At 31.8% G+C, this 26,877-nt stretch overlaps 1 protein-coding gene across 4 annotated transcripts in view; it reads left to right on the top strand.

Moving 5' to 3' along the window:
• The window catches only part of NOVA1 (NOVA alternative splicing regulator 1), a 166,143-nt gene that overhangs the window by 36,233 nt on the left and 103,033 nt on the right, over window positions 1-26,877 (top strand). For 2 of the 4 annotated variants that reach the window (XM_027869828.1, XM_027869827.1), the window contains one exon: window positions 13,360-13,461. The exons of the other annotated variants lie outside the window; for them this stretch is intronic. The gene's annotated coding sequence lies outside the window, so the exon portion shown is untranslated. The remainder of the gene's footprint in view (window positions 1-13,359; window positions 13,462-26,877) is intronic. 4 annotated transcript variants of the gene reach the window in all.

Raw genomic sequence — 26,877 nt, 5'->3', positions numbered from 1 at the left:
AAATGGAATGAAAAATATTTTTTAATGAAATCTAAGTACACAGTTTCCTATTCTACTAGTCTAGTTGATCCTGTCAAAAAGGGAAATTAGGTTATTCCAGAATGACCTGGTTTTTAGATGAAATTGTGCTTATTTTGAATGAGAACTGCTTTCCCTTGATCACATTAGCTAATAGTTTGTCTTTTATTGCTATTTTCAAAAAGTAATTTTGTTTTATTTTTCAACTCATTTTAACATATTTCTTCATTTCTTTGAGTTTTTTCAGAATTTCAATTTTTGTGCTTATCTGAGGGTTTTAATTTGATGATTTTTTTTGCCTTTTTTGTTACATGTTCAGTTTATTGATCTCTTCTTTCTCTCTTTTGTTAATGAAGGAGTTGATATATAAATTGCACTCAGGACTGCTTTGGCTGAATATTACAAGTTTTGTTATATTGTCTCATTGTTATAATTTTCTTTAATAGCATTCTTGTTTCTGTGATTTATCTTTGTGATTACATTCTTTATCTTTACATTATTTAGACCAATTTAAATCTAAATCTTTTCTTCAAATTGCTTATAAGTAAACAGTATTGGTACAGTACAAAGAACATTGAATTCTAAGTTACAGGGCCTGAGTTTAACTTGCATCTGTCATCTACTAGCTATGTGACTTTGAACAGCCATTTAATCTCCTTGGGACTTACTTTTTTGTTTGTTTATTTGTTCGTTTCATTTTAAAAATGAGAGAGTTGGACTAGATGATTAAAAGATCACTTCTAGTTCTAGTTGATTGTAATTTTTATTACATTGTCTATTGAAGGATATTTTGCTATTTCTGCTTTTCTGCATTTTTAATGAATTCTGTATACCCTAACCACAGTTACTTTTTTGTTAAAGGTGCCATTTCGTTCTGAAAAATATGTGTAATCCTACAGTTACCATTTAGTTTTCATTAAAAATATGTCATATCCTTCACCTCTTTATCCCCAATTTGCTTCCCTTACTAGATACTCACAAAATCATTTAAATAAAACATTCTAGAATTTTGCCAGAGATGAAAGTCAAGCTTATGGTCTATAGTTTGCAGGTTTCATTCACTCTTTTCCCTTTTCAGAAAATGGGTACTTTTGTCATTCTCTAATCTTGCTACACCTTACTTATTCTCCAAGATCCATAGATTACCAACAGCATCCTAGCCACCACATGTGCCTATTATCTCAGTATTCTAGGATGCATTTTGTACTGTCCTGGTGATTTGAACTCACTGAAGGCAACCTTGCCCTGCATGACCATCTTCTCATTTGTCTACTAGCAGAAAATGTATACATCTAGCTCTGCATCTATCTGGTGTTATATTCTATCTGATTCTAGGTTTCAAATTGAAATAGAAAAAAAAATAGAAATTTACATTCCATTCACTTCAAGCAATTCGTTATACCTTCTAGATTTATCTTTAAGCACAATGATAGCTTGGAAATAGCTAGAAAGCATGCTATAGGTGGAAGCAACATTTTAGATGTAGAAACAATAAATGACCTTATTGCTTCATAGTCCTATAAATAGGAAAAGAGATTGCATGAAATCCAGGAACTTTATTTCCTTTTTCGAGTCATAATAATGTTTTTTTCTCTTGTTATGAAAGTCTTTACTGTTAAGTTTGTTTCATTTCTGTAAATGAACCACACACGCGCAAAAAAGTGACCTCGGTTTATATGAGGCAGCCGTAAGAGATAAATTGTTACTGATTTTACCAGTTAAACTGCACATAGTGCTAGGTGTTGTGTAAGATAGCATACTCATTACATTATAGGAGAGTTCTCCTGACCTTGAAGAGTTTATATTATATTGAGAGGAGTAGGGAAGAGGAGTTTCCCCACAGATAGAATATTGAATTCAACATAAAGCAATACCAGCCCTGAGGAAGAAAACAAAGGTGTTTTAGATGGTAAAAGATAGACTAATAATTATTATTACAAGAGAAAGCAGAAAGAAATACATGTGCTTATTTTGTTCTAAGTGCTATTTTTAAAATCTCATTAATATTTTTATACTAGTGTTCAGAAAAGTAGCTTTGTACTCGCAATACTTTCTAGAAATTCATTAAAAACTTAGTCGTTTAGTAATGCCCTAAAACAATCATCTTTTAGATTAACTTATTGAGAAAAAAATAGAATTTTTGTCCCCTGTTACATGCTTGTCATCATGCTCTCTTTGGTATTACAATTTTTTTTTTACATTATTTAACTTTCCACTGGATTATAACTTATTTGAGTTATTATATTATAACTTATAATGAGATCTCTTATTAAGAAGCCATATCTATCTGAGTTTGTTACAAAATGTTTTGTAGATATTGGGTGTTTGATCAACATTCACTGAGAGACTGTGAGTGAATAGATATATTTCAGTTCTTTGGAGGCTCTCTTTTTTGAATGCCATGCCATCACTGGCTTTTTGTGTAGTTTGGCAGCCCCCAGGTTGGCCTGGCTTTGTCCCAAGAATGCTTGAAAGTAAGGATGAGCACATTGAAATCAATATTCTACTTAAGGGGCAACCAGTGGTAGAAGACTCTGGGAGTGATTCGTTCTATTCAGCTAATGAGTTGCTGGAGGCAATGCAATCTTGAGCATTATACCAATGAATCCTATATATAGGATAGATACATCATTCATCATTAAACATAAGAGCAAATTTTAAATTTAGACACCATTGTTTTAGTTTCAAGCAGTTTTTACAGTCTGTTGACATATCTTTGTACTCTCTATGAAAAAATAATTTGTCAATAGAATTAATAGCATAAACAAGATTTCAAAAAGTCTTTAAGAAGACATATTTTTAAGTATTCTAGAGATGTGCAGATGACATTCAAGTAATTGGTATGCTACTTAAAAGTCATCTTTACCTTTTCATTAAGGCAGGTCCTTTGGCAGCACTTTATATAGCCTATTCTGCTGATGTTAAATAAAATTAAATTTATTGTTTAAAAATAGTCAGCAACTCAAACTTGTCACTAAATCAGACTTGCCTCTCCTCGTAAAATCCAAGTTTTGACTAAAATTTTTTAATTTAAATTTTTATTGATCTTTTGTTTTTATTCCTTTATTTTCCAATATATTACTTCTCCATTTTCCTAAAAAACATTCCTTGTAACAAAGAATAAAAAAAAAAGCCAGAAACAAAAGCATTTCAAAAAAACTAAGCTACACATCAACCAAATCTTATGTTATTGATCTTATGTGCAATGCTCCACACCCATATTTCCCCATCTTTTTTAAAGAGGGAAAAGAGGTGTATTCTCATATATCCTCTTTGGGGCCAAATGTGTTGAGTAAGATTATTTATCACTTAGTATTTTGAACTCCTGTACTTTAAAGAATACAGTGTAGGCAACTGTAGGAGGATACAAAGAAAAAGAAGGAATGGTCTTTGATATCAAGGAGCTTATCTGGTTGGGAAAATAAGATATATGGACATTTATAAGGTAATTAACAGTGTGAAACAATACGTAATTAATACTCAATGAGTGATACAGGTAAGTTCTAATATGTTTCCTGGAACTCAACAGTTATTTTTTTTGTCTTAATAGTTAATCAATAAGTATTTATTAAGTGCCTACTACATGCTAAGCATTACTAGGTATTAGGGATACAGAGACAAAAGTTAACATACATTGCCCCACGGAGTTTGAGCTACTGCTAGTGGTGTATTGCATGTACACAAAAATTAACCATATGATAGGTACAAAGTATTTTCATAGGTGACACTGAACTGGGGAAATTAGAAAAGGTCACTTGAAGCACTAAGGGGAGTCATGTTTTCTAAGAGGTGGAGATAAAGAGGGAGAGCATCCCAGTCATTGGTGGCAGTCTGAGCAAACACAGGGTAGTCAAAGACAGAATGTTGTATACTGGGCCAAGTAGGCCAGTTTGGCTGAAACATACCATGATAAGGGCAAGTAATATGTAATTACCCTGGAAAGCTGTGCTAACCCAGATTGTGAAGGCCTATAAATGTAAAACAAAAGAGTTTACATTTTATTTTAGAAGCAATAGGAAATTGTTGAGGCTTCTTGTGCAGGAGAGTAACATTCTCAGAACTTTGCTTTAGAAATTTGATTTTGGTAGCTGTATGGAGGCTAGATGATAGAAGGTTGTTATCTGGCAGTAGTTTTTCTTTAGTTAAAATAGATAGCAATTAATAGTATGTGGTGAAGGGGGATTGAAAAATTGGATATTCATATAATAATATTAGGTATTTTCTAACCTAGCATAATAGTTTTCAGGTTTAAGAAGTAACAGAAAGCTTGGAAATTCATGAAGTGGATGAGGTGAAAGTAGCTAGTTGTTTCAACATCCAAAAATAATCCACACTACTATTAATAGGTACTGAAACAGTATAATTGCAGGTTTACCTGCAGAACTGCAGTGTCTGAAATATATAAATAGATTAAAGATAATACTACTTGTAAATTTCAGAGCATAATATAGATAGGAGAAACTCAGGTTTTTTTTTAAGTTCTTTATAAATTTGGCACACTTAATTACTTTCAAAAGTAGGATCAAATTATTTAGCATAAAAGGAGGCATATCAATATATTGATTTTAAAAGAATTTTAACTTAGCTTTTTCTCATTAAGGCCATTTGCAAAGATAATATAAACTACCCCAAATGTAATTTTTTTCATGGTGATATAAATAAGAATTCCCCTAACTGGCAATGTACAAATTTTTAGAAACAAGGATATTTGGCCAAGCAGCCCAGATTTGTCTAGATATTATTACTTTTCTAGTCTTTTTTTGAAGTGGTTTTAGGATGAAGTTTACATTTAAAACTTCATTTAGATTTGAAGATTGAGTATCTTTGGTCCAGAGAGGCAGTTAGAAGGCAGTAAGTCCTGCAACCTTGGTATACTGTAACTATAGATTAAAATGCAGTGGATGGAAACAATTACCACAGTATTTACTATATCATTGGTAATTATTGGAATCAGGAGACTTGAAACTAAGAAAACCTAAGTTCAAGTCTCACCTCTAACATAGAGTAACTTCATTATCCTGGACAAGTAACTACTACTCAGTGCGTTGGGTAACTCTCTAACACTATAACTTGCAAAGAAGATGCTGACCTAAATTATTAGTCTTAAGGGGTTTCTTTATTCAGGAGTTCCTTATACCAGTGAAATCACAGGTCCAGTTTCTGTTTCTTTCCTAACTGTAATAATACTTTTGCTCTCCTTTAAGCTCAGTAATTTTACTCTGAAATTAGTAGTAGTATCCATGGACTGATGTAACAACCAGGGTCTTAATACACCTTCAGGCCACTTTTAGTGGTTTCCATAACTGTTTCTTATGTTCACTCCCATTTACTGTTACTTATAATTCAGACACGTAACATTTCTTGTCTTCAGCAATTTCTTATTCTTTGAAAGTAATGTTAGGTGGGCCAGCTAGGGTGGCACAGTGGATAGAACACTGGCTCTGGAGTCAGGAGGACCCGAGTTCAAATTGGGCCTCAGACACTTGACACTAGCTGTCACTTAACTCCAATTGCCTCACCCCCATACCCCCCCCAAAAAAAGTAATGTTAGGGTCAAAGATAGTCTTAAACGTGGATATGAATTCATGTAGTTTGTGTATGTACAAATCTTAAGAGTCATTCGTTTCAGAACCAGAAAGACCAGAGAGCTGCTATTCACTGCTCACATTTTCCTATGGCATTCCAAATGAATTGAGGCACATTGATGGGGTTAAAGGATATTATATATTGGGCAAGGAAAACCTGGTCAAGAATGAAAAGAATGAATGCTAACTTTTTGCCATGCATGCATCAGTGAAAGGCAAACCAGTGACTATACCTTTAATTTATAGTTAACTTTTCCTCTTTGTAAGAACAAATTAGTCACCCTATTGGTGGTGATGTTGGGATTACATGGGAACAAATATTTTTTCTTGATTTTCTTCAAAAATTTCCAGTTTTTAAATACAGGCAAAAAGAATGTCTACAAGTAAATGCGGCATCCCATATACGGAACCTTTTTAGACCTTGTTTTATGTGACTATCATATTATGTGTAGTTAATAAATTACCACAGGCTAAAGCAGTGGGTATATTTTTAGAAATGGAACAGAGAAATAATGTAAATTATTCAGCAAGTGTTTGGGGGAGTGATATTTAGGTCAATGATATCTTTATTTAAAAAATATACAATTAATCTCATATAAGGTGATTATGTTTTGGGAAAACACATATGATCTAATTCCACATATATAAATTTTTGTGAGTTGATACTTTATTAATCAACACTTTCCATTAACTTTGATATAGCTATACTGTTTTATATCAATGAAAAGTGATCCCTCTGCTTTTTAAAATTCTGGAGTGCAATCTAAATTTGTGTGTGTATTTCACCCATATTTTAGTGCCAATTGCCCTTATTATTTATTATATTTTAATTATTTGAAGATTGATAAAATAGCATTTCTGTGCTAGCCCTATCAACTAGAATTTTTGGCTTGCCAAAATAGCAGTTTACCTAATCTTGTGGAATAACAGTCTTTTTGAATTTACAAATTTGATTATTTGTATCTCTAGTGCTTAGCACAGTGCCCGGACCATAGTAAGAACTTAATAAATATTGATTGGTTTTTCTTTTAAAAAATTAACATTGAAAAGGAAACTTTAATTGAGAGAGGTTATTCACAGCAAAATACTAATCATAGTTTTTATCTAGAGTTTCATCATAGTTAAAAGATATTCTCTGACAATTTATTATTTCATTTGGATATGGTATACATGCATCCATGCATACATGGCAGTTTGGTATAGTGAATAGAGTGTAGGCCTTAAAAGCAGAAAAACCTGTGTTCAGGTCTAACCTCTGATTTATACTAGGCAGGTGATCCAGGGGAAGTCATAAACTTCTCAGGGCTCTAGGCAACTCTCTAAGATTCTAAGTTATTAAGAAGGTGCATTGATAGAGGGAATTTCTTCATTTGGAAATTTCCTCTATCAGTAAAATCAGTCTAATGTCTATCCCCTATCGTTTCCCATTCACAGAAAACCACAAATGAATTAATGAAAAACTATTTATTAAGTGTATACTGTGTGCTAAACATTATGCTACCTGGGGCTACAAAAACAAAAACAAAGATGGATCCCGCCTCAAGAAAACTTAAATTCTAATGGGGGAGGCAACACATAGGGAAGTGGTGGCTTTTTGTTCTGCAAACTTACAGGAATGGTAAGTGGAGCCATGGGAAATGGATTAGACATATAATACCCCATTTGTTATGTTCTCTTAACTGTATTTAAGAAGTTAGCATATGTTTAATGCATTTTAGGGGAATGTGTTAAAATATGACAGAAATAAGTTGGGGGAAGGTAAAAGCTTTAATGATTTAAAAATTTTACTTATGTAAATCAACTTATTCTATGTTAATTTAGACAGATGAGACATTACTAGAATTTATGGTGAATTATATGGATTTCTTGTTTTCTATTTGTAAAGTAGGCAATGTAATTATATTGTTTTTCATTTTTACAGCTTTTAAAGGAGGTTAAAATGATGTGTCTTTGGAAGAAAATGTAAAATAAATGAACCCCCATATTTTAATATAGTTGATTTTGAGGGACCTTTTTTGGTCATTATTTCAGAAATTAATAGTTGTCCTGAATAAGAAAAATGGTTTTGATGGAATCTTAGCATGAAATTTCAAAACATGAAAAAAGATTAAGTAACAAGAAACACATATTTTAGTTGACTTAAATCAAGTTTACTTTTCCTCTCGTTTATTACTTTCTCAAACATCTGGAACTCCATTATTTCTCAGTATTATTTAAAATTGCAAGTAGATAATTTGTATTAGACAAACATTATGGTCAGTCATTTGAATTTTATATAAACCTATCATATTCAGTCCCTCATAGACTAAGAGATTTTTCCTTTCCATTACAAAAAAAGATCATCCCAATTTAGCATAATTTTGCTATCCTTCCACTTCCTCGTTATAGGCAGAAGCTTCTTGCCTTCCTGCTGAGGACATAATTTCTGGATCTGGGAGATGTACTGTCAGCACAGTGAAACAGGAAATTACTTTCTCATGTCAGCTGGTGTTGGTAAAGAATAAGAGAGTTTTGGAGTAGGATATATTTCATCTCCTCTTTGAAATGTCATTGGACATTCAGAGGGAGTTCAAAAACTAAGGGAGAACTCAGAAGGTGTGGTATCAATATGTATATTTCCTTATTACTCCCTCCTGTAAAGTCATCCTGTCAAATGTCCACCTCCCTCAAAAAGTAACAGCCAGAACAAACAAAACTATGCATGACCATGTATGTTGTTCTCTGGTTCGATGGTAGGAGCAAGAATTCTTTGTATTCAGATGGTTGGTTTAGAAGATGTACCAATTTTCTTTCACTGGAAAGCCTTGTAGAAGAGCAGTTACAACTCCTGCTGTTTCACTATTTCTACTCTCTTCTCATTTAAGCTCAAGAAAATTGAATCTTTAGTCTCCCACTTGGGGAAATAAATAATCCTTTATTGACTGTCAGTTGAATTCAACAAACTTTTATTAAGCATTTACTGTGCATAATGTACTATATGAGGCACTGGGAATTAAAAAAAAAATAAATTGTCCATGGCCTCAAGGAACTTACATTCTACTGGCTGGGTTTGTAACTTGCACGTGGCTAGAAATAGAAAGTAATTCAGATAAAGAGTACTCGCAGCTGAAGGAATTAGGGGAAGGCTTCAAAAAGGAGGCAATAACTTGGACAACAAGGAGCCAATCCTTGAAAGAAGTTTAGGATTCAGTGGGTGATGTGAGGTGGAAGGATATATAGACAGACAGCAAGAGATAGAATGCTGAGTCAAGAACAACTACAGCCTTGCTGCTTGGTACACATGCATGGTGCCTGGCACATGGTATATATAAATGACTATGATGATGATGATGATGATGATGATGATGATGATGTTAATGAACCTCTCTTGCCTTTGCTATGAAAAGTGGATCCTTTGGATAAAATGTCAGCTTCTCCTGAACTGAGTCCTTATTACCCTGCTGATAAGGGTAATTCAATATTTCATTAACTTTAGTTCTGGTGACTTTTGAATTACCTCCCTGGATTAGGCCTTTTAAAAAGAAGTCAAATTTGGATATAGAAACAGAGAGGGACTACACATAGACTCATTTACTTCCCAGGAGGGGCAGTGAATGTCTAATTACCTATATCTCCTAGCAACCACGTCCCTAGAAATATCTGACCTTAGAGGAAGAAACAGAGCAGTAGAGAGTCAAGGGTGTAGTCGTGTGAATTTTTCAGAATCTTTGGTAGCTCTGAGTCCTTTCGTTATGAATCAGAGCCTAAACAAAAATAATATAGAAATCCAGAAATCTCCTTTTGTCTCTAGGGAAGGCAGAGTCCTCCTAAGGAGGGAAAATGAATAGTGTTGATTTTTTGGGGGGGCTTGGGTAAGACTCTTTTGTGGGGTTTGCTTATTGAACATATAGATTATATGTTTATTCATTGTATCCCCATTCCCTGGAATGTAGAAAGCATCTTGTAAATAAATACCTGTTGAATTGAATTTTTGTTGAATTAAATAAAATATGTCTATATTTAATATGTTGGTAGCTTTAGTGCTACATGAGATCTACAAGCCTGTAGAAAACATAAACCCAATCCTTATGTTCCTTCAGAAATCCCTAAGGGGGATCATGAGCCAATATTAAAATGATTAGTATTGATAATACACCAAGATTAAACCCCACTTTTTGGAACCCATCAGTTCAGGTTTTGGGCCACAGGCTATATATATATATATATATACATATATATATCGTAATTTCCTTCAGAGTACTCTGAATAACCATCCTCTTTTCAATTATCTTTATCAGTAAGGATATGAACTCCTTTTTATCTCCTCATCTCATATCACTTATGTGCCTTTTATCACTAATTTCTCCTTCACACCTATCTCATATGAGATGGTAGCTCTTTTGTCAAGGTTATTCCTTCTACATGCACAAGTAATCCCATTCCATCCCGTTTAATCCAGCATCTTGACTCCATTATCATCCTCATGTTCTCAATGATTTTTAAACTATCCTTATCTACTGGCTGCTTCCATACTATCTCCCCCCTCCTCAAAATTACCCTCCCTTGATCCACCCATTCCCAATAACTATCATCCTATATTTTTCCTCCCTTTGGTGGCTAAGCTTCTTAAGAATGCTGTCTACAGTCAGTGCTTCCATTTCCTTTGCTTTCACTCTCTTAACTTTTTGCAGTCTGGCTTCCAATCTCATCATTGCTGAAGCTAATGTGCACAGCTCAATGATCTTACAATAGATACACGAGGGAAAAAATAAGAAAACTATACTTCCTACAATATGAAGTTTTACTCGTTATACTTTTGTCTTTATCCTGGTGGTCATCAAATCCTATCAATTATTTCCATTTCAGTTCAGAATATCTCTTGGGTATATATCTCTTCCTTTCATTTGGCTAGTCTAGGTACTCACCTCCCCATGTATGGATTATCCTACCTCTCCTTCCTGAATCTAGTCTTCTTTCTCCCCATTTTCCCAACTATATCCTTCATATCACTGTCTGATTAATCTTCTATTAATATTTCCTTAATCACATCCCTCCCTTATTCCATTCTATACTGTGTACATTTTCCAAAGTCTCATATCCTTCCTTGACTTTTTAAGGTCCAACCTGCCTATCCCCACCCTACCTATTTAATCTTCTTTCTTACTACTTCTTAACACGTACCCTCCACTGTACTAATACTGGTTATCTCTCAAGCCCATAAATAATGTCTTTGTTCACTTTATTTTTGTGCTCATTGTTCTTGTTGTCTGAAATGCCTTTTTTTCCTCTCTGCCTACACAAATATTGCTGATCATTCACAGCCCAAGCCAAGTTACACCAATTCCATGAAGCCTCCCCTCACTATTCCAGTCCTCATTGAAATGCTACATACACATGACACATTTTATCAATTATATATAATATGTATGTATATGTACAAATATATGTATATATATGTGCACATATATAATTATTATTAAGTCTTGTTTCATGTGGTCTCTTGTTATGTCAAGTAATACTTTTTAAAGTTTTTGAAGACAAGGACCGTATAGTATTTTTGTATCTCTTAGAATACCTAGCATCGTGCTGATTGTTCTTAATAACCATCAATAAAACAATGTAATAAACATTAAATAGAGTAAAATAATATAGAAAAACTATCATTCAACAAAGCAGAACAAAATTAATTAAATAACCAAAAGAAAAATGCTTATATTCTACATACTTTTTCAGGTCTAGCTGAAATGCTTTGAAAAAAAAGTGTTTTTTTTCACATAGTTATAGTGAATATACATATCAATCAATCACTTAATATTTATTAATTGCCTACTATTGTACAAAGCACATATAGGTATTATACCACTGATCTCACTTTGCATCGCTTAATGTGGATCTTTCCATATTTCCTTTCATGTTTATACTTTTTATAACACCTTAATATTCTACTGAAAGAAGGTACCGAAAGGAGATGTTTTATACTTGCTTTTATAGTGCATGTTCACGTAACTAATGTGATGACAAATGTGACATCAGATTTTTTTTTACCACCTTCCCCTGTTCCAAGAAAGTGACTGTTCAAATAGCTCTCAATGTACGTAGTTGTGAACTATAGACTCTAACAATATATTTACAATAGGGTTCTCCAATTACAATACTATGTTCACGATTGTTCCTTGTGTCAGTGTACACATGTATAGTTAGTAGGACTAGATTGATCTCTTTCCAGGGGATATTGGTAAATTAGCAATATTTTATATTTGAGTTAAACACAAAGTCTTACATGAAGATGGAATTTCTTATAGCTCAAGAGCTGGTGACCTTTGCAGGTAGGTATTCTGTATTTACATGGTAGAGGATGACACTTAATGATTCTGCTTATTTAGTCATACTTTTATTAGGCATCTTTTAACAAGATTTAACAAACTAAAATTTTATTTATTTCTGTACCTCTACTTTAAATCACTTTGTTAGTCATCTGCCTTAATCTTCATAGAGATAAATAATTTCCAAGGTGACAAGAGTTATATTAGATGTATGGGAGAATTTTTAGCCTGTCAATTTAGTTTGATTATAACATGATTGAAATGGGTGGTCATGGTCATTTCACAAATGGAAGATTTCTTTGGAAGAAGTTAGCCAATAGACTTCTGTTTAGAATGAGGATAGAGAGAGTTTTATCTAGAGGTAGAAAAATGGAATAGACAGCATTTTCCATTCTTGTGATTCATATCATATTTATATTTGACACTTTTTCCTCTGACTCATTACAGAAAAGAAATATAGGGAAGGTGGCATGTTTATTTATTTTATTTAAGTGAAGCTATATTGACAATTTTTCATAATAAATTAAGTAATCACATTTAAATGATAATAATACTTGATATTTATTAATAATGAAGGTATATGTCTTTACCTTTGTCATGTTTAATTTCACTTTGTAAATTGGGTAAAAAATGGATTCGTGACTGGAATGCTTTTAGAACTTCAGAGACATTTTAAAATTGCTATATTACCTGTCATTTGTTCTTTGATGTGCATGACTTTACTTACCTTATCTTTTAATCAGATTAATGTGGTGTTGTGGAAAAGGTGTTTACCTTCAAGTTACAGTACCTAAGTTTGAATTCTGCCTTTGCCATTTATTAGCTGGATGACCTTCGATTAAGACAGTTTGGGAGGTGGAGAGCAGTTTCCTAGGAGATTGGACTAGGTGACCTCTAAGGTCTCTTCCAGTTCGAGATCTTATGAGCTTATGATACTCTGAAGATAACCTCACAATGTGTATTTTCTAAATGTGATACTTTGCCTATTTTCATAATTTATTTGAGATTGTCATTTTAGAAAACTTCAAATTTACGAAATATAAACAATATTCTTATACATTTTGTAGATTATAGGAAATACATTGCATGTTGCTATACATATTTGGTTTTGCATTTTAAACTTTTATGTCTTTTAATATTACAATATCCTATCATACTGTGAAGTTTAGTAACTATGTTTCCAATCGTTTTGTTTTTCCCCTCAATCATTCTTGACATTCAGAAATCTAGTGAAATACAGTTAGCCCATACGTGCGGGATACTTGTGACTTTATGTTGTTTTCTCTTTCATGGTGGTCACAATTTTTAGACAGCTATTCTTGTCCTTAAATAATTCATTTATGTAGTACTTTTCATCCCTGTATATATGTACAGGAATCACTTCACCCACCACCGAATTGCAGCCACTTCTGAGGTGGAACGCAGCAACTGTTTAACAGCGCACTTTCCCCTAGGTGCTGACAGCTGCAGAAGAAATTGTACATGGTCCTGTACAGAAGGTATTTCTCCACTGTGCCATCTGCAGAGTGAAACTGACTAGGAGTGCTACATAGACTGTAAGTTTCTTGTGTACCCATCCTAGACTGGAAAACCCAATGTAGAGGGATATATACTATAATTGGGAACTTTCCTTCAAAACTAACTTTGATGACTATCTTAAATTTAGTGCTGATAACTCTGGCACCAAATTTTGCTAAAAGGTAACATAATCTGTGCTTGATAGCCTTTGGACTAACACATTTGGATGGTTTCACCCCACAAATACATAGGAAATATACACTAAAAATTTCAAAAACTTGGATCTAAAATGCTTTAATAATTTTTTTTTGCATTTTAAACAAATCATTGTTCTGGAATTATTTTCATATAACAAATGCCATGTTCTATATGCTTCTGAAGTCATATTCTTAAAATAGCTTATCACCCTGATATTTATATGGGGACATCCTAACTAGTTTTGCTTGCAGTATTTTTGCATTGTAAAATATTTTAAGTCTGTTGGTTGTCCTTGTCAAATGAATACAACAAAGCCAATTTGTTATATAACCTGTTTTCTTTCTTTCTTTTTTTTTTTAGACATTGGGCTTGTACTTTTTTTTACCTTAATACAACAAACTATAAGGGAAAATCCCAGTAAATATGGGAAAGTTTATGTATTGTGTATTTAGTCACCCCTACCACCAAATTTACCCCTTTCTTTTTTCCTTTTGTAAAAACAAGGTCACAGCAGTGATGACTTGTGTTATGGTTTGTCATGTTGTTTCTTTGTTTACATGTATATGTTATAGAAAAGTTATATATTAGTGACTGTTAATATCCATCTTTATAGTTCATCTCTATCATTCATTTCTTTGTAATTTTATATGTTAGGTGACTAGTATAATTTATCAGATTTTAAATGTTTTATGTGTGTTCCTACATTTCTCTGTGAGAAGATGCTAAGGTAACTATACAGGAAAAAAAATGTTATGTATAATTGAATATTTTAAGAATGGTTGAATGTAAGAATATATAAGTTAAAGTTGATACTTGAAAACATCTGTATTTTGATAACTAGTATTTAAGTAAATGCATATAGTGATTAAAGTCTGCCTCATTTTCAGTTATGCCCCAAAAACATTTATCACATAAGTTTAAATCTACTCACATTAAGTATGCACATTCTTTTGGATACAAGTACATTACACTCATGTTATTTTTATAAAGCAGATGACTGTTTGTAGTCTTTGCATATTATCTATGTCATATGTCCAGTAATGATTATTGAGAGTTATAAAAGGGGTCTGTGATCCTGCTGAGATGTTTTCTGTGTATCACTTTAACTTTGGTGGTAAGATTTCTCTTCCAAGTCCATTGTAAGATAAAAACTTCTGAGTGAAGGAAGAGTATAATTAATGTTCTTAACTGTGTCCAATCCACTCCAATCCAATCCAGTCAATATTTATTAAGCACCAGCCACTGCGCTAAGCATAAACACTAGGATGCAATTAATAAAAAGACAGTCCCTGCCCTCAGTGAGCTTACAATCTAAAGATAATGTCATGATATGAATGCAAAAACAATTAGAAAAAAGGACATTATTCCTACAATTTAAGAAGAATTTTTACCTGGGCTGTTGTCTAGATTAGTTTTATTTTTCTCTTAACTGGACTCGTGATTTCATCAAGGGAACTCCCAGTGATGAAACCTCCTCATTGCAGATTGGCAACTGATCTATATCTTGTCCTCTTAGAGAATTTCCTGCTCTTGGTAATACTAGGAATTTTATTTTGTGCATGTATATGTATATATGTAGGTATATATGTAAACTCTTCATATATACTATATATCTATGGATGTATGTGTGTATTTATTTGTATGTATGTATACATGTGTGTATATGCAAATACATCAAGAATCAAAAAAAGTTTTAATGCAGTTTAAAGCTTTAACAGCTTAAAATTGCACTGTTTTGGGGATACATTCTATCCATCTCTCCATGTTTGTGTATATGTATATATACATATATACATGTGTGTATATATATAACATATACGTATGTATGTATATACACACATTATAGAGACATATATAAATTTGCATGTATATCTACACATACATATATACACATATATGTACCATTTGTATACATAAATCCAATGAATATATACTATATATTACATTCAGCATTTAAGAGCCATTGCTTTAAGAAAATTATACTTTAGTAGGTTATCAGTGCTTTTGTGACAACATGGTAAGTTAGCAAATATGCAGAGTACTTGATTTCATTTTTTCTTGGATTATTTTCTTATTTCCACTAGTGGCTTAAGTGCCCAACATTGGGCAAAATTGTAAGAATTTCTAAACTTTGCCTTTCTCTTGTTCTTCCATCTTTTTAGCTGAAATGATAATTGATAGACCAGATAATATATTTTATATATTTATTGGACTTTAGGAAAGATAAATTTGCAGTTAAGATATATAGCTAGGTTTGTATAAGTGTTTACTCTGAAGGTCTGTAGAATTATAAAAAGGTATGCAAGAAGTCATCTGTAGATGATTATAAGCTTCATAACTAATTAGGTAAAACCTTATCTCTATCTGTCTAGGGTTAAATCAATTAAGCTTTTCAAATAATGTTAAGGTTTTCATTTTCACCCTTTTTTATCAGTGAAATTATTCTTAGCAAGGAATAAAATGAGTATAGTAACAAAAGAAAAGCCCCCAAATCTCAAGGGTCATCCATTTCTTAACTGTGTATTTTCTTTGGGAATGTTCCTCTTTGGATATCTAGAGCTATGATATGGCACACTGTTCATTTAATTATTTTGATACTCAGAGAGATTAAATTCAAAATGATTAAGACAACTTAAAACAATTAATTATACAACTAAACATGGCAGTTATTTTCTTTATATTTTTTTCCTTTCTCTGTTGTAATTGCATATGTACTATAGAATTGGAAAAGAACACACAGATAAGTTGTATTTGTTTCAGTAGGCCAATGGATTGGAATTGAATTTTTAGCAGTAATGATCTCAAAGTAACCAATTTTTCATTGGATACTTTAAAAACAAATATTAATATTCCCTATAGCAACTGGAGGAATATGTGAAATTGACAAAATTTTATAAATTACTGGTCAGTTAGAGTTGATTTGTTCTGTATAAAATATATTCTAGTTTGAGTGAATCTTAATATATATTTATATATATTGTTTCAGTTCATTGTTCCTTGACGGTAAAGAGTGTATCATTTATTGTATTTGTAGCTCTTGCGCTTGTCACAGTGCCTAGCTGATAGGGATGGGGAATCTGCGGCCTCAAGGCTACATGTGGCCCTCTGGAATTCAAAAGGTCCTCCGGAAGGCTACACTTGAGGACCTAAAGGGCCACAGGCTTCCCACCCCTGCTCACTAACAGAAATGGCATTTATTAAATGTTTGTTGATTAATTGGTTGTTGTAAGCTTCACTTTTTAAAAGACACTCTACTTTTTAAAGTGATTATTTTTAAAAGATTAATTTTAGAGACTCATCAGTAAATTGAATGATGCTTAGGTGGTTTTCTTTATGTCAGTTAATTGAAGCAGACAACTAGGAAGTCAGTAAAGTTGGATACTTCTAAGTGAACAAGTTAATTATCTCTATATGTGAGTTGTTTTTTTGTTAATGCTGTTTCAGAATGATGAAAGCCTTTATCCAAAACAGCAGATATTTATGTCATTTTATTTTACTAAACACACGCATATATTTGTTATTTTTTCTTCAACACTAAAAAGTAATCTTTGTGAATTTTAAACTAAGTAATTAATCCAAAATATGTTATTTTAATAAAAAATGAACAAATAGAATATTTTAACCTTATACAATAGGAGAGAAAGTTAGAAATTAAATTACATATATTTTTTTTAATTCTTTTTAAACTTGGAGAAGAAATTATTGTTATCCAAGCCCACAAAGCTAGCCAGAGGCAGAGATTGGATGAAAACCTCTGTTTCAAGACTTTAACACTTTTCTTTCCATTGTAACATATGGTCTCCAGATACTGCAATACCTGAATTCATTCAAATATTTTTGAGCAATATATATGCATATGTGTAAAGTGTTGAGGGGGTGCAGTCACATAAAGTTCAACAAGATTTGGCTCTTCCCCATTTGGAGCTTATGAATTAATTGAAAAGATTTAGATTGAAAAGACATAGACAAATTATCTAAACATAAATTGTATTTATGAATGCCCACTTTCTCATAAATAAAGAGTAGGGTCCAAGTTAGAATATGAAAACATACTTAAAAGTATAATTATACTTTAAAAATATCAAAGTTAGAAAGTAATGTGGAATTCACTTCTTACAATGCCAAAACTTTTTACTCTTTATATTGGCACACTTTGCTTAATACAGTGGAAACATTTCTGAAAGATTTCAGATAAATATTCGTATACCTCATTTTTTTCAGCCATTCCAAAGGGATCTACAACTTAGAGAATGATTACCCTGTAGTTCTTTTTAAACACAAAATATATTTTTAGATTTTCATATATATCAAATTTTTTAATTCAGAGTTTGTTTGTAAATTATTTTTCAACCCATCAGGAAAAAATTGTACTTGATTACTTAAGAAGATCCTTCCACTCCTTCCATTGATCTGGAAAAGCCCTTTGACACTTTAGTGAATAAACTATCTATGAGTCTCTGTGGTTAGCCACCAAATTCCTGTACCATACCATAGTATCTACAGGGCTTGTGCTCTCTTGGTGTACCTGTTAAGTACTTAGGTCATCTCTATGCTGTAATGAAGCATTAGTCGTAGAGATTAAATAGAAATATTTAATCAAAATATATTTAATTTTTTCCTTCACAATACATAGTTCACATAGACAATAGAATATGTTTGTTGCAGAATTTATGTCTCCAGATTTTAACCAGGTCAATGGCATCAATTCTTTTGAAACCTTATTAACAAATATTCATATTTTGAATGATTTATGTTGAGTATTGAAATTTGTACTGGTCATTTTGGAAGTATAATTGCTAGATATTCAGGTCATAGTTCACACATTGTCTTCAGTCGTTAAGGATTGAAGATGTATCAGGTATTAGTGGTGATGATAATATGAATTGTTATATTACAGAACATTTCTCAAAAAGGCCTCCATTGTATAAACCAGTAATGGGATTTCTGGGTCAAAGGTTATGCATAATTTATTTATATTATTTGTATAATTCTAAGTCAAGTGAAGTCAACAAACATTTATTAAGTTCCTACTATATGCCAGGCACTCTTAATTGCTCTGTATTGTTTTCTATTGGGCTAATTCACAGATGGGCCATTAGTGTATTAGTGTGCCTGTATTCCCACAGACCTCTGGACAATGACCATTTCTGTTTTTATCATCTTTGTAAATATTTTCAAGATATTTATTATTAGAAGTTGTAATCTACGTAATCATGATAACTTTCTTAATTTTTAGTATTAACATATTTAAATTATATGCAGAAAAACATTCCATACTTTAGCAACCTTATAATTCTATGAATTAGCATTTTTTATATTTCTTAATATGATTTCAGTTAGGGGTTTAACAGAGAAAGCAAATTTTGTTGTTGTTGTTGTTGAGTCGCTTCAGTCATGTCAAAATGTCTATGACCCCTTTTAGGTTTTTCTTGGCAAAGATGCTAGAGTGGTTTGCTGTTTCCTTCTCCAGCTTATTTTAAAAATGAGGAAACTGAAGCAAACAGGATTAAATGACTTACCCAGGGTCACACAGCTAGTAAGTGTCTGAGGCCACATTTGAATTCAGTTCTTCCTGACTCCAGGCTGGGCTCGTCATCCACTATACCATGTAGCTACCTTTGGAAGTTAATTTACCCAAGAAATTAACTGTACAGTGTTCTAAATGGTTGTTACAGTTCTTTCTGATTAGAGGGAAAAGATTGTTTCTTTAGTTTTGTTTTGCAAAGCATGGTGATTAACATACAGAATTCCTGAAAGTCTTTAAACTATTAAAGTTTAAAATTTCACTAAGACTAAGACACCCTGTATGTAAATCAGCACCCCTTAACTTTTAGTAAGGAAGGTAAGAAAAGGTAAATGTCATCAAAAAAGGATAATTAGCATAAAATTAATGTTATTTTTAAGGATATTTGGTTATCATTCCCAATCCTTTCCACAGTGATTGCTTTTAATTGAATTTTAAAAGTATTAATTTTTATTGTAGTGTTGGGGGGTTGTTAGCTTTAAAAAAAAACTAAGTTTAATTGATTCTTTTTTTTTTTGTTCTTACATAAATAATTTTTGGAGGTATTACTTCCACTCTCACAACCTGTCATTGAATCTTTTAACAAAGAATAGTTCATCAAAACAACTGATGCAGTGACCCCGTGAGAGAGAGAATATAGTAATCTTTCCTAGTAATCTTCCTTTCTTGCTGGAAAGAGAAAAAATAAAAACGTTATCGATATTCAGTTATTTAGCATTTGACTTCTATTTAGTTATCTTTTCACTTATGTTGTTATTAATTTGTATATTGTTGCTCCACTTCTGTTTTTTCTTTATTAGTTTATGTAAACCTTCCCATTTTCTCTGAATTTCTCGTCTTTTTGATTTTTTTTTGTTTACGTCACTTAGATTTCTAAATTTATTACCGCTCCGTTTTCTACCCAGAAAACTCTCTTTTCTTACACAGAATTTTGAAAATTAGGAAGAAAAATAATTAAATGAAATCAATCAATATGTCAACTACATTGTTCCATATCTTTACTTTTCTACCTTTCCAAAAAGAGAATGTTATATATTTCTTCAGCTCTTCCTTAGGGCCAAGCTTGTTCATTATAAGAATTCAAAACTCAGGTTTGTTTTGTTCAGTTTCTGTTTATATTGTTTAGTCATTTTGTATTTTGTTTTCCTGGTTCTGCTTACTTTCCTCTTCTATCAATTCACTTAAGCCTTCCCATGGTTTTCTGAATTCTTTGTATTTATCATTTCTTACTCCAAAGTAATTTTCTATTATGTTTCAATACCATAGTTTGTTTAACCATACTGCCATCCGCGGGTAGATACTTTGTTTCCACTTATTATCATAAATAATGCTGATACAAATATTTTGCTATGTATTGGATCTTTGTTTCCATCTTTGACATTCATAGTTTATGGCCAAGATTTCTGGGTCAAAAGGTACACACAGTTTAGTCACTTTTCTTGCATAATTCCAAATTGTCTTCCAGAATATTTAGATCAGTTCATGGTTCAGTAATGTAGATGTGTGCCTGTGTTCCCATATTCCTTCTGACTGTGACTTTTTCCTTCTTTAATTTTTTTTGTTATCTTTGACAATTTCCAGAGTATGAAATAAAACTAGAGTCTTTTATTTTGCATTTCTATTATTGTAGGTGATTTGGAGCATATTTTTTCATGGAGGTTGATGTTTTGCATTCTGTCTTTCGACAATTGTTGTCTGCTTTGACCACTTATTTACTGAGGAACGGCTCTTGGTTTTTATATCTGTTAGTATTCCTTCTATAAATTATAAGTAACATTTAATGTAAAGATTTTTCCTATCTCACAGCTTGTTTTATTCTTTCTGCATAATTTAGTTTTTGTAAAATCCATTAGAGTAATTAATGCATATTGACTCAATTCTTTTCATATTCTGTTCATTTTTTGAACACTACTTTCTTTAGTTTATAATTCTTTCTGAATTCATATCGATGCAACTCTTTAGCTGTCAGTGTTTAACATTGCCAGATTCTTCAGGCATCTTAGCATATTTAAAACAACAAAAAAGCCTAATTAATTGTTTCCTGGCAACCAAGGTGCTATTTCTATGAAACATGATTCCATTTGTCCTTTAGATCACTTGAAATATGCCTCAATCACCAAGGAGAGTGCAGAATTCATTTTTCATCCTTCTTCAATAGAAGGCTTTTCATATTTTTATTTTATTAGAGCTTTTGACAAAAATAGTGAACTTTTATTAGTTTGTAATTACAACCATGAAATAACAATTGGTACAAATAAATGCAAACTAGATATTTTAAAAGTCGGATTACCTTTAGCAGTTTTATAAATGAAGGTAATTGAAATTAAATGAGCTTCTTTCCAAATCTAAAACTTGTTTCTTTTGGGAAATGACTTCTTTTAAATGGGAGTAACATTTATCTTAGGGAGAGTAGAGAATTACTTTTCTCTCCATATAAGATTGATCAAGGCTCAGAGAAAAGGTATTTTACGTTAAAATTTTTCAGTAATCTTTCCATTACTATGTAACTATCAATATGTTCACTCTGAATAAAAACAATGAAAATATACTTTGATTACTAATTTTCCATGTTTAGAGTTGATTTTCATTTGTTGGGATTTAGAACCTCAGGGAATTTGGAGAATGGATAGTCTGATGTCCTTTTAAATTAAGTGAAGTGGTAAATTATGACTGCACAGCCCAAGATTGATTGACTGTCAGGAACTGTAGCTTCTAAATTGATAACATAGTAAAACTTATAGGCAGTTATGTTTCTAGTTCACAGAATATTGCATCAGCAGTTTGCATAATATTAAAAGTCTTGAAATGATCATCTAGCAATTCTCAATTAGGACAAGTTTTTAGTATTAAAAATACAATTTCTCCTTGTTTCATTTATTCCAACATTTCTTGTATGATTCAGATACCTAATTTGTTGCATTTATTATGAAATGGTGAACAGTTATTGCTTTTCATATACATGAGAGTTTAGTCAGAACCTCCTGTTTCAGGATGAACTGATAATTAATTCTTAAAAGGAAATGACTTCATAATAGTTTACTCTTTTCTCATATTTGTAGCAAAACATAAATTAAATTCTACTTCTCTAGTCTGTCATGAGAGAGCTTGGAAAACTAAATTACAGAACTGTTTTCATGATACAATTGTCAAATAGGAGAACTAGGTTCTTTGTTTTTGTTTTTTTTTAAATCCCTTTAATCCCTGTTAGTTGCTTTAGTTTTTAATCCAACATAAAATGGATTAAACTGAGAGAAAGTTACCAATTAAACTGATAGAAGTTACCTATAGTTGTTTTTAAGTAAAACACAGACATGGCATTTTTACATAGGTTGTATTCATCCTCCAAAGTATTTGCAGCATAAAGGATGATTTTTTTTTAAAGAATTTTTTTTTGGTAGAAAAGAAGGGGGGGCAAAACTCAAAGAATCAGTAGTTTTAATGAATCTTAATAACTTAATCCCTGATCTTCCTCTGCTTTGTACTTGGATTAGTGGTTCCCAAGCTGTGGCATGAGGATCCTATAGAGTTATCGTAATGAGTCTGTGAAATCATATCAGGCATTACCATTTTCACTTGGATTTAACTTCAATAAACTAAGCAGTTTCTTAGTGTGATAAATAATAAACATGTCTTTTATAAACTAATGTTTCACATACATTTTGTGACCATACTGACAGTATTTACTAGGTTATTACCTCTTTCTATGTAACTGGGATATTTGTGTGTATATTTGTATCAGTAGTATAGTATATAGAGTTAAGCAAAATATATGTATATATATATTATTATATCTAAAATTTATGCATATATCTGTGTTAATAATACAATACAAATTCATTTTTAAATGTTACCAATGTCATAGTACCGTTTTGTTATCATATACCTCATTCAGTAGACACAAATACTATATCTTGTACAGGTATATGTAAATATGAATAGACATATACATATAATTTTTTTTTTAATTTAAAAAGAGGTCACTTGTGTTGAAACATTTTGGAAGTCATCAACCTATATTTTATTCTAGGTGTGGTGGTTTGCAAAGGACCTGATTAGAATGATAATAGAAAAGGAATTTGCAAAGAATTTGGCTAGAAGTTGAAATCCATAGAGATTTTGGATTGGGTAGGAGTGGGAAAGATTAGCCAAAGATTAAAAGGGAAGAAAAAAAGGAAAAACAAGGAAAAGAAAAGAAAAAGAAAATTAGATATACTACAGCTAAAAGCATTAAAAAATTCTACAACATTTATGTGGATGAAAAGTCTTTAAAGAGCCAATTTAGTTTTCACTTTTGCCTTGCAGAAACTTAAAAATGTTTGTAGTGTATTCTATTCAATTCATTTACAAAGAAGACTAATGCGTGGACAGGATAGGATTTTTTTTCCTAAAATTTTAAATTTATCCTTAAATTTGTTTGACAATATAGATAATATAAGCAAAGAATATTAGTAAATAGATTTGATTTCAAGGTTTGCAGCCCTGCATTTTTCCCAGAAAGGAATTAATAAAAATTAAATATTTTCATGTACTTAGTGATTAAATATTCTTGAGTTATAAATATCTGTCATTGGTTAATTTAGGCTAGGAAAGCAAAGCAGTTTTATATAAAATTAATATGCATAATATCCAGTAACATGGTTAGCAATTAGTTTTTATCAGATTATATGTATTTTAAGTTACAAGAATAATTCCAAGGTAATTAAAAACTAATTTAAATTTGTGTTTATCACCTTCCTGATACCAGTAGTATTACTTCAAAAGTTAACTACCATTGACACAGTTATGAATATTTAATATTCTTCCCAAAATTACATTAAGAAGCATTTAGACAATAAACTTGAAGTTACATTAAATATTGAGTACTTCAGTGCCCTCTCCATGGTATGTATATATTGAATATAAATTAATCTCTATGAAAGGAATGAATTATGATAGAGTATATACTGTACTTCTCATAAGAATTTGATTCTTTTAAACAGTTATCTTACTGATCAGTAAGACTCTTCTCAGAAGTTAACTTTATTATTCTGGTTAAGACCCAAGGATAGATAGAATTGGTAAGGGTCAAACAACTGATTAAAGGAAATGAGAATGAGATTCGCATGTCCAGAACTCTGATTAATTTTCTTTGGTTTGCATTTCTTCAAAAATGTAAATTAATAAGTCATATCTCACCCTGGTTTTAATTTAGTTCTGCTGAAATCTGAAAGTTCTGCAACCTACATGTTTTATAAATTATTTTCTGACTTGCTATTGTATATTGTCATTGAACATTTTACTTGTGTGCTCTGTTATGATATGTTTATAATACATAATATATGATATCTGTTTATAATACATAGAGATCTAATTGAATGACAAATTGTGAATTATGCTTAATATCCATAATTAACACCAGTACACTTAGGTTTTAATTGTAATTGCTCTTTAAAAAGGCATATGCAGAAAGTTTTTAATTACTTCCTTTAAAACATATTTTCTACTTTTTCAAACTTTTAAACTTACATGTTGGAATTGAAATTCTTTCTGTGAAATATATTTCCTTTTTATAATGTAGAAATAGAAAAAAGATTAATCAGGAATCTGTTGTTTAGCCAGCTTTTTTGAAATAGATATAGCTATCTTCCAATGGTAGTATCATTAGTAGGCCACAATTTTATCTTAATCATAGGCTATGTTTTATATTTTTATATGATAATGAGCTCTTTATAGAAATACTGTGCCATAGTGGTCAGAGAAGAAAGCTCTCATAGCTAGGAAGACCTTGGTTCAATTCCCACCTCCATCACATAAGGGCAATGTGAGTGGGCCAAGCACTTTACCTCTCAGTGATCCCAATAACTTTATGAATATGAGTTGCAAAGAAGGTGCCAATTTGCATTTGAGAATTGTACCAATGTCTCTGTCTCCAATGACAATAACACATAAGAAATACTCTTCCTTTTATCATTGTCTTCCTCCCAAAACTTTCAGTGCTTCCTATGTCAAGGAAATTAAGGATTATAAAGTGAAAGTTCACAATCTAAGAATGAAAGAACAGGAAACAAATTGGTCTTTAAAAAAAGTACTTGGTATCTCCCTTGTTTTTCTCTACTTGAAATAATCAATCAACAAGTATTTATTAAGAATATACTATTTGTCAGGTACTGTGCAAGAAACTAGAGATAAAAGTAAAAAAAAAATATGAAACTAAAATGAAAAAAACGAAACAATCCTAATTCCCAATGAACTTGCGTTCTAATGGGCATAACTAAATTATGTACTTATACATGTGTTTCTGTGTGTGTATGTATGTGATACATATGTATATACTTGGATGTATGTATTACACACATCACTGGACCAGTTAGGCTGTGCAGTGAATGGATCACCAGATTTAGAGTCAGCAAGACCTGAGTTCAAATCCATCCTCACTCAGACACTTACTAGCTATGTGATCTTGGGCAAATCACTTCACAGTGTTTGCCTCAGTTCCTCATCTGTAAAATGAGCTTGAGAAGGAAATGGCAAACCACTCCAGTATCTCTGCCAAGAAAACCCCAAATGGGGTCACAAAGAGTTGAACATGACTGAAATGACTAAACCACAATACACATCTCTACATATATATATATATATGCATATATATATATACACACATAAAGTCAGCAAATATGAAAAAAAATTGTTCTTTGATTCTTTTAAAAATATTATATACATTTTCAAACTTTTGGAATTATATGTTGAAGTTAAAATTCTTTCTATGGGACACATTTCTTTTTTTTTAATGTAGAAATAGGAAAAAAAAAGTTAAATTAGAGGAATCTGCTTTTTAGCCGCTTCTGTGACATAACCAGTTGCACATATATGCATATGTAGGCGTATATCATTTGCATGGAAATAATAGTTAAACCCCTGGGAGTTGATGGGATTACCAAGAAAAAGCAGAGGTTCTTAACCTTTTTTGGTCCTGAACCCTTCGCAGGCTGGTAAAACCAATGAACCCCTTTCTAGAATAATGCTTTTAAATGCATAAAATAAAATACCTAGAATCACAAAGAAAACCAAAAATACTGTATATTATATATGTATATAGAAATATATCTTACAATTTTTTAAATGTATGGATCCCAGAAGTCATAAAGAGAAAAGGGCCTTTGAAGGCAGAACCTTCAAGAACATAGTTAGCGATATGATGCAGATAATGAGCCTGGAAAGGAGATGGAGGAGTGAGCAGAGAGGTAAGAGACAAACCAAGAGGAAGCATCCAGATAGGATACGAGATAGGATAGCAGTATCAACAGTGTCAGATACAACAGATAAATTGAGAATGAAGCATCTTGAGCAAAGATCTGACAATTAATGAGATCTTTGGTAGCTTTAAAGAGAGCAGTTTCAATTGAGTGATAAGATTAGTAGCCAGATTGCAAAGGATTGAGAAATGAGTGAGAGGTAACTAAGTAGAAACAGTAAGCATAGATAACTTTTTAGGGCATTTGACTGAGAATGGGAGGAGAAATAGTTTAAGGGGTTGGTAATAGGATCCAATGAAGGGTTTTTTGTTTTTGTTTTTGTTTTAGGATGAGGGACATGGTTGTATTCGAAGGCAGTAAAGGAGGAACCAGTGAATATAGAGAGGTTGAAGATTTGAAACAGAATTATTGAAGATATAATATACTGGAGAAGATGGGAAGGTTAAGGGATCAAGGGGGTTAAGTACACTTAGGGAGAGTTTGGCCTTGCCAAGGAGAAG

The sequence above is a fragment of the Vombatus ursinus genome, unplaced genomic scaffold (genome assembly GCF_900497805.2).
Source record: "Vombatus ursinus unplaced genomic scaffold, bare-nosed wombat genome assembly UNPS02014794.1, whole genome shotgun sequence".
In the NCBI taxonomy this organism is placed as follows: Eukaryota; Metazoa; Chordata; class Mammalia; order Diprotodontia; family Vombatidae; genus Vombatus; species Vombatus ursinus.
Note: the sequence above shows the minus strand (reverse complement) of the source record. Positions and strands in the feature narration are given on the sequence as shown.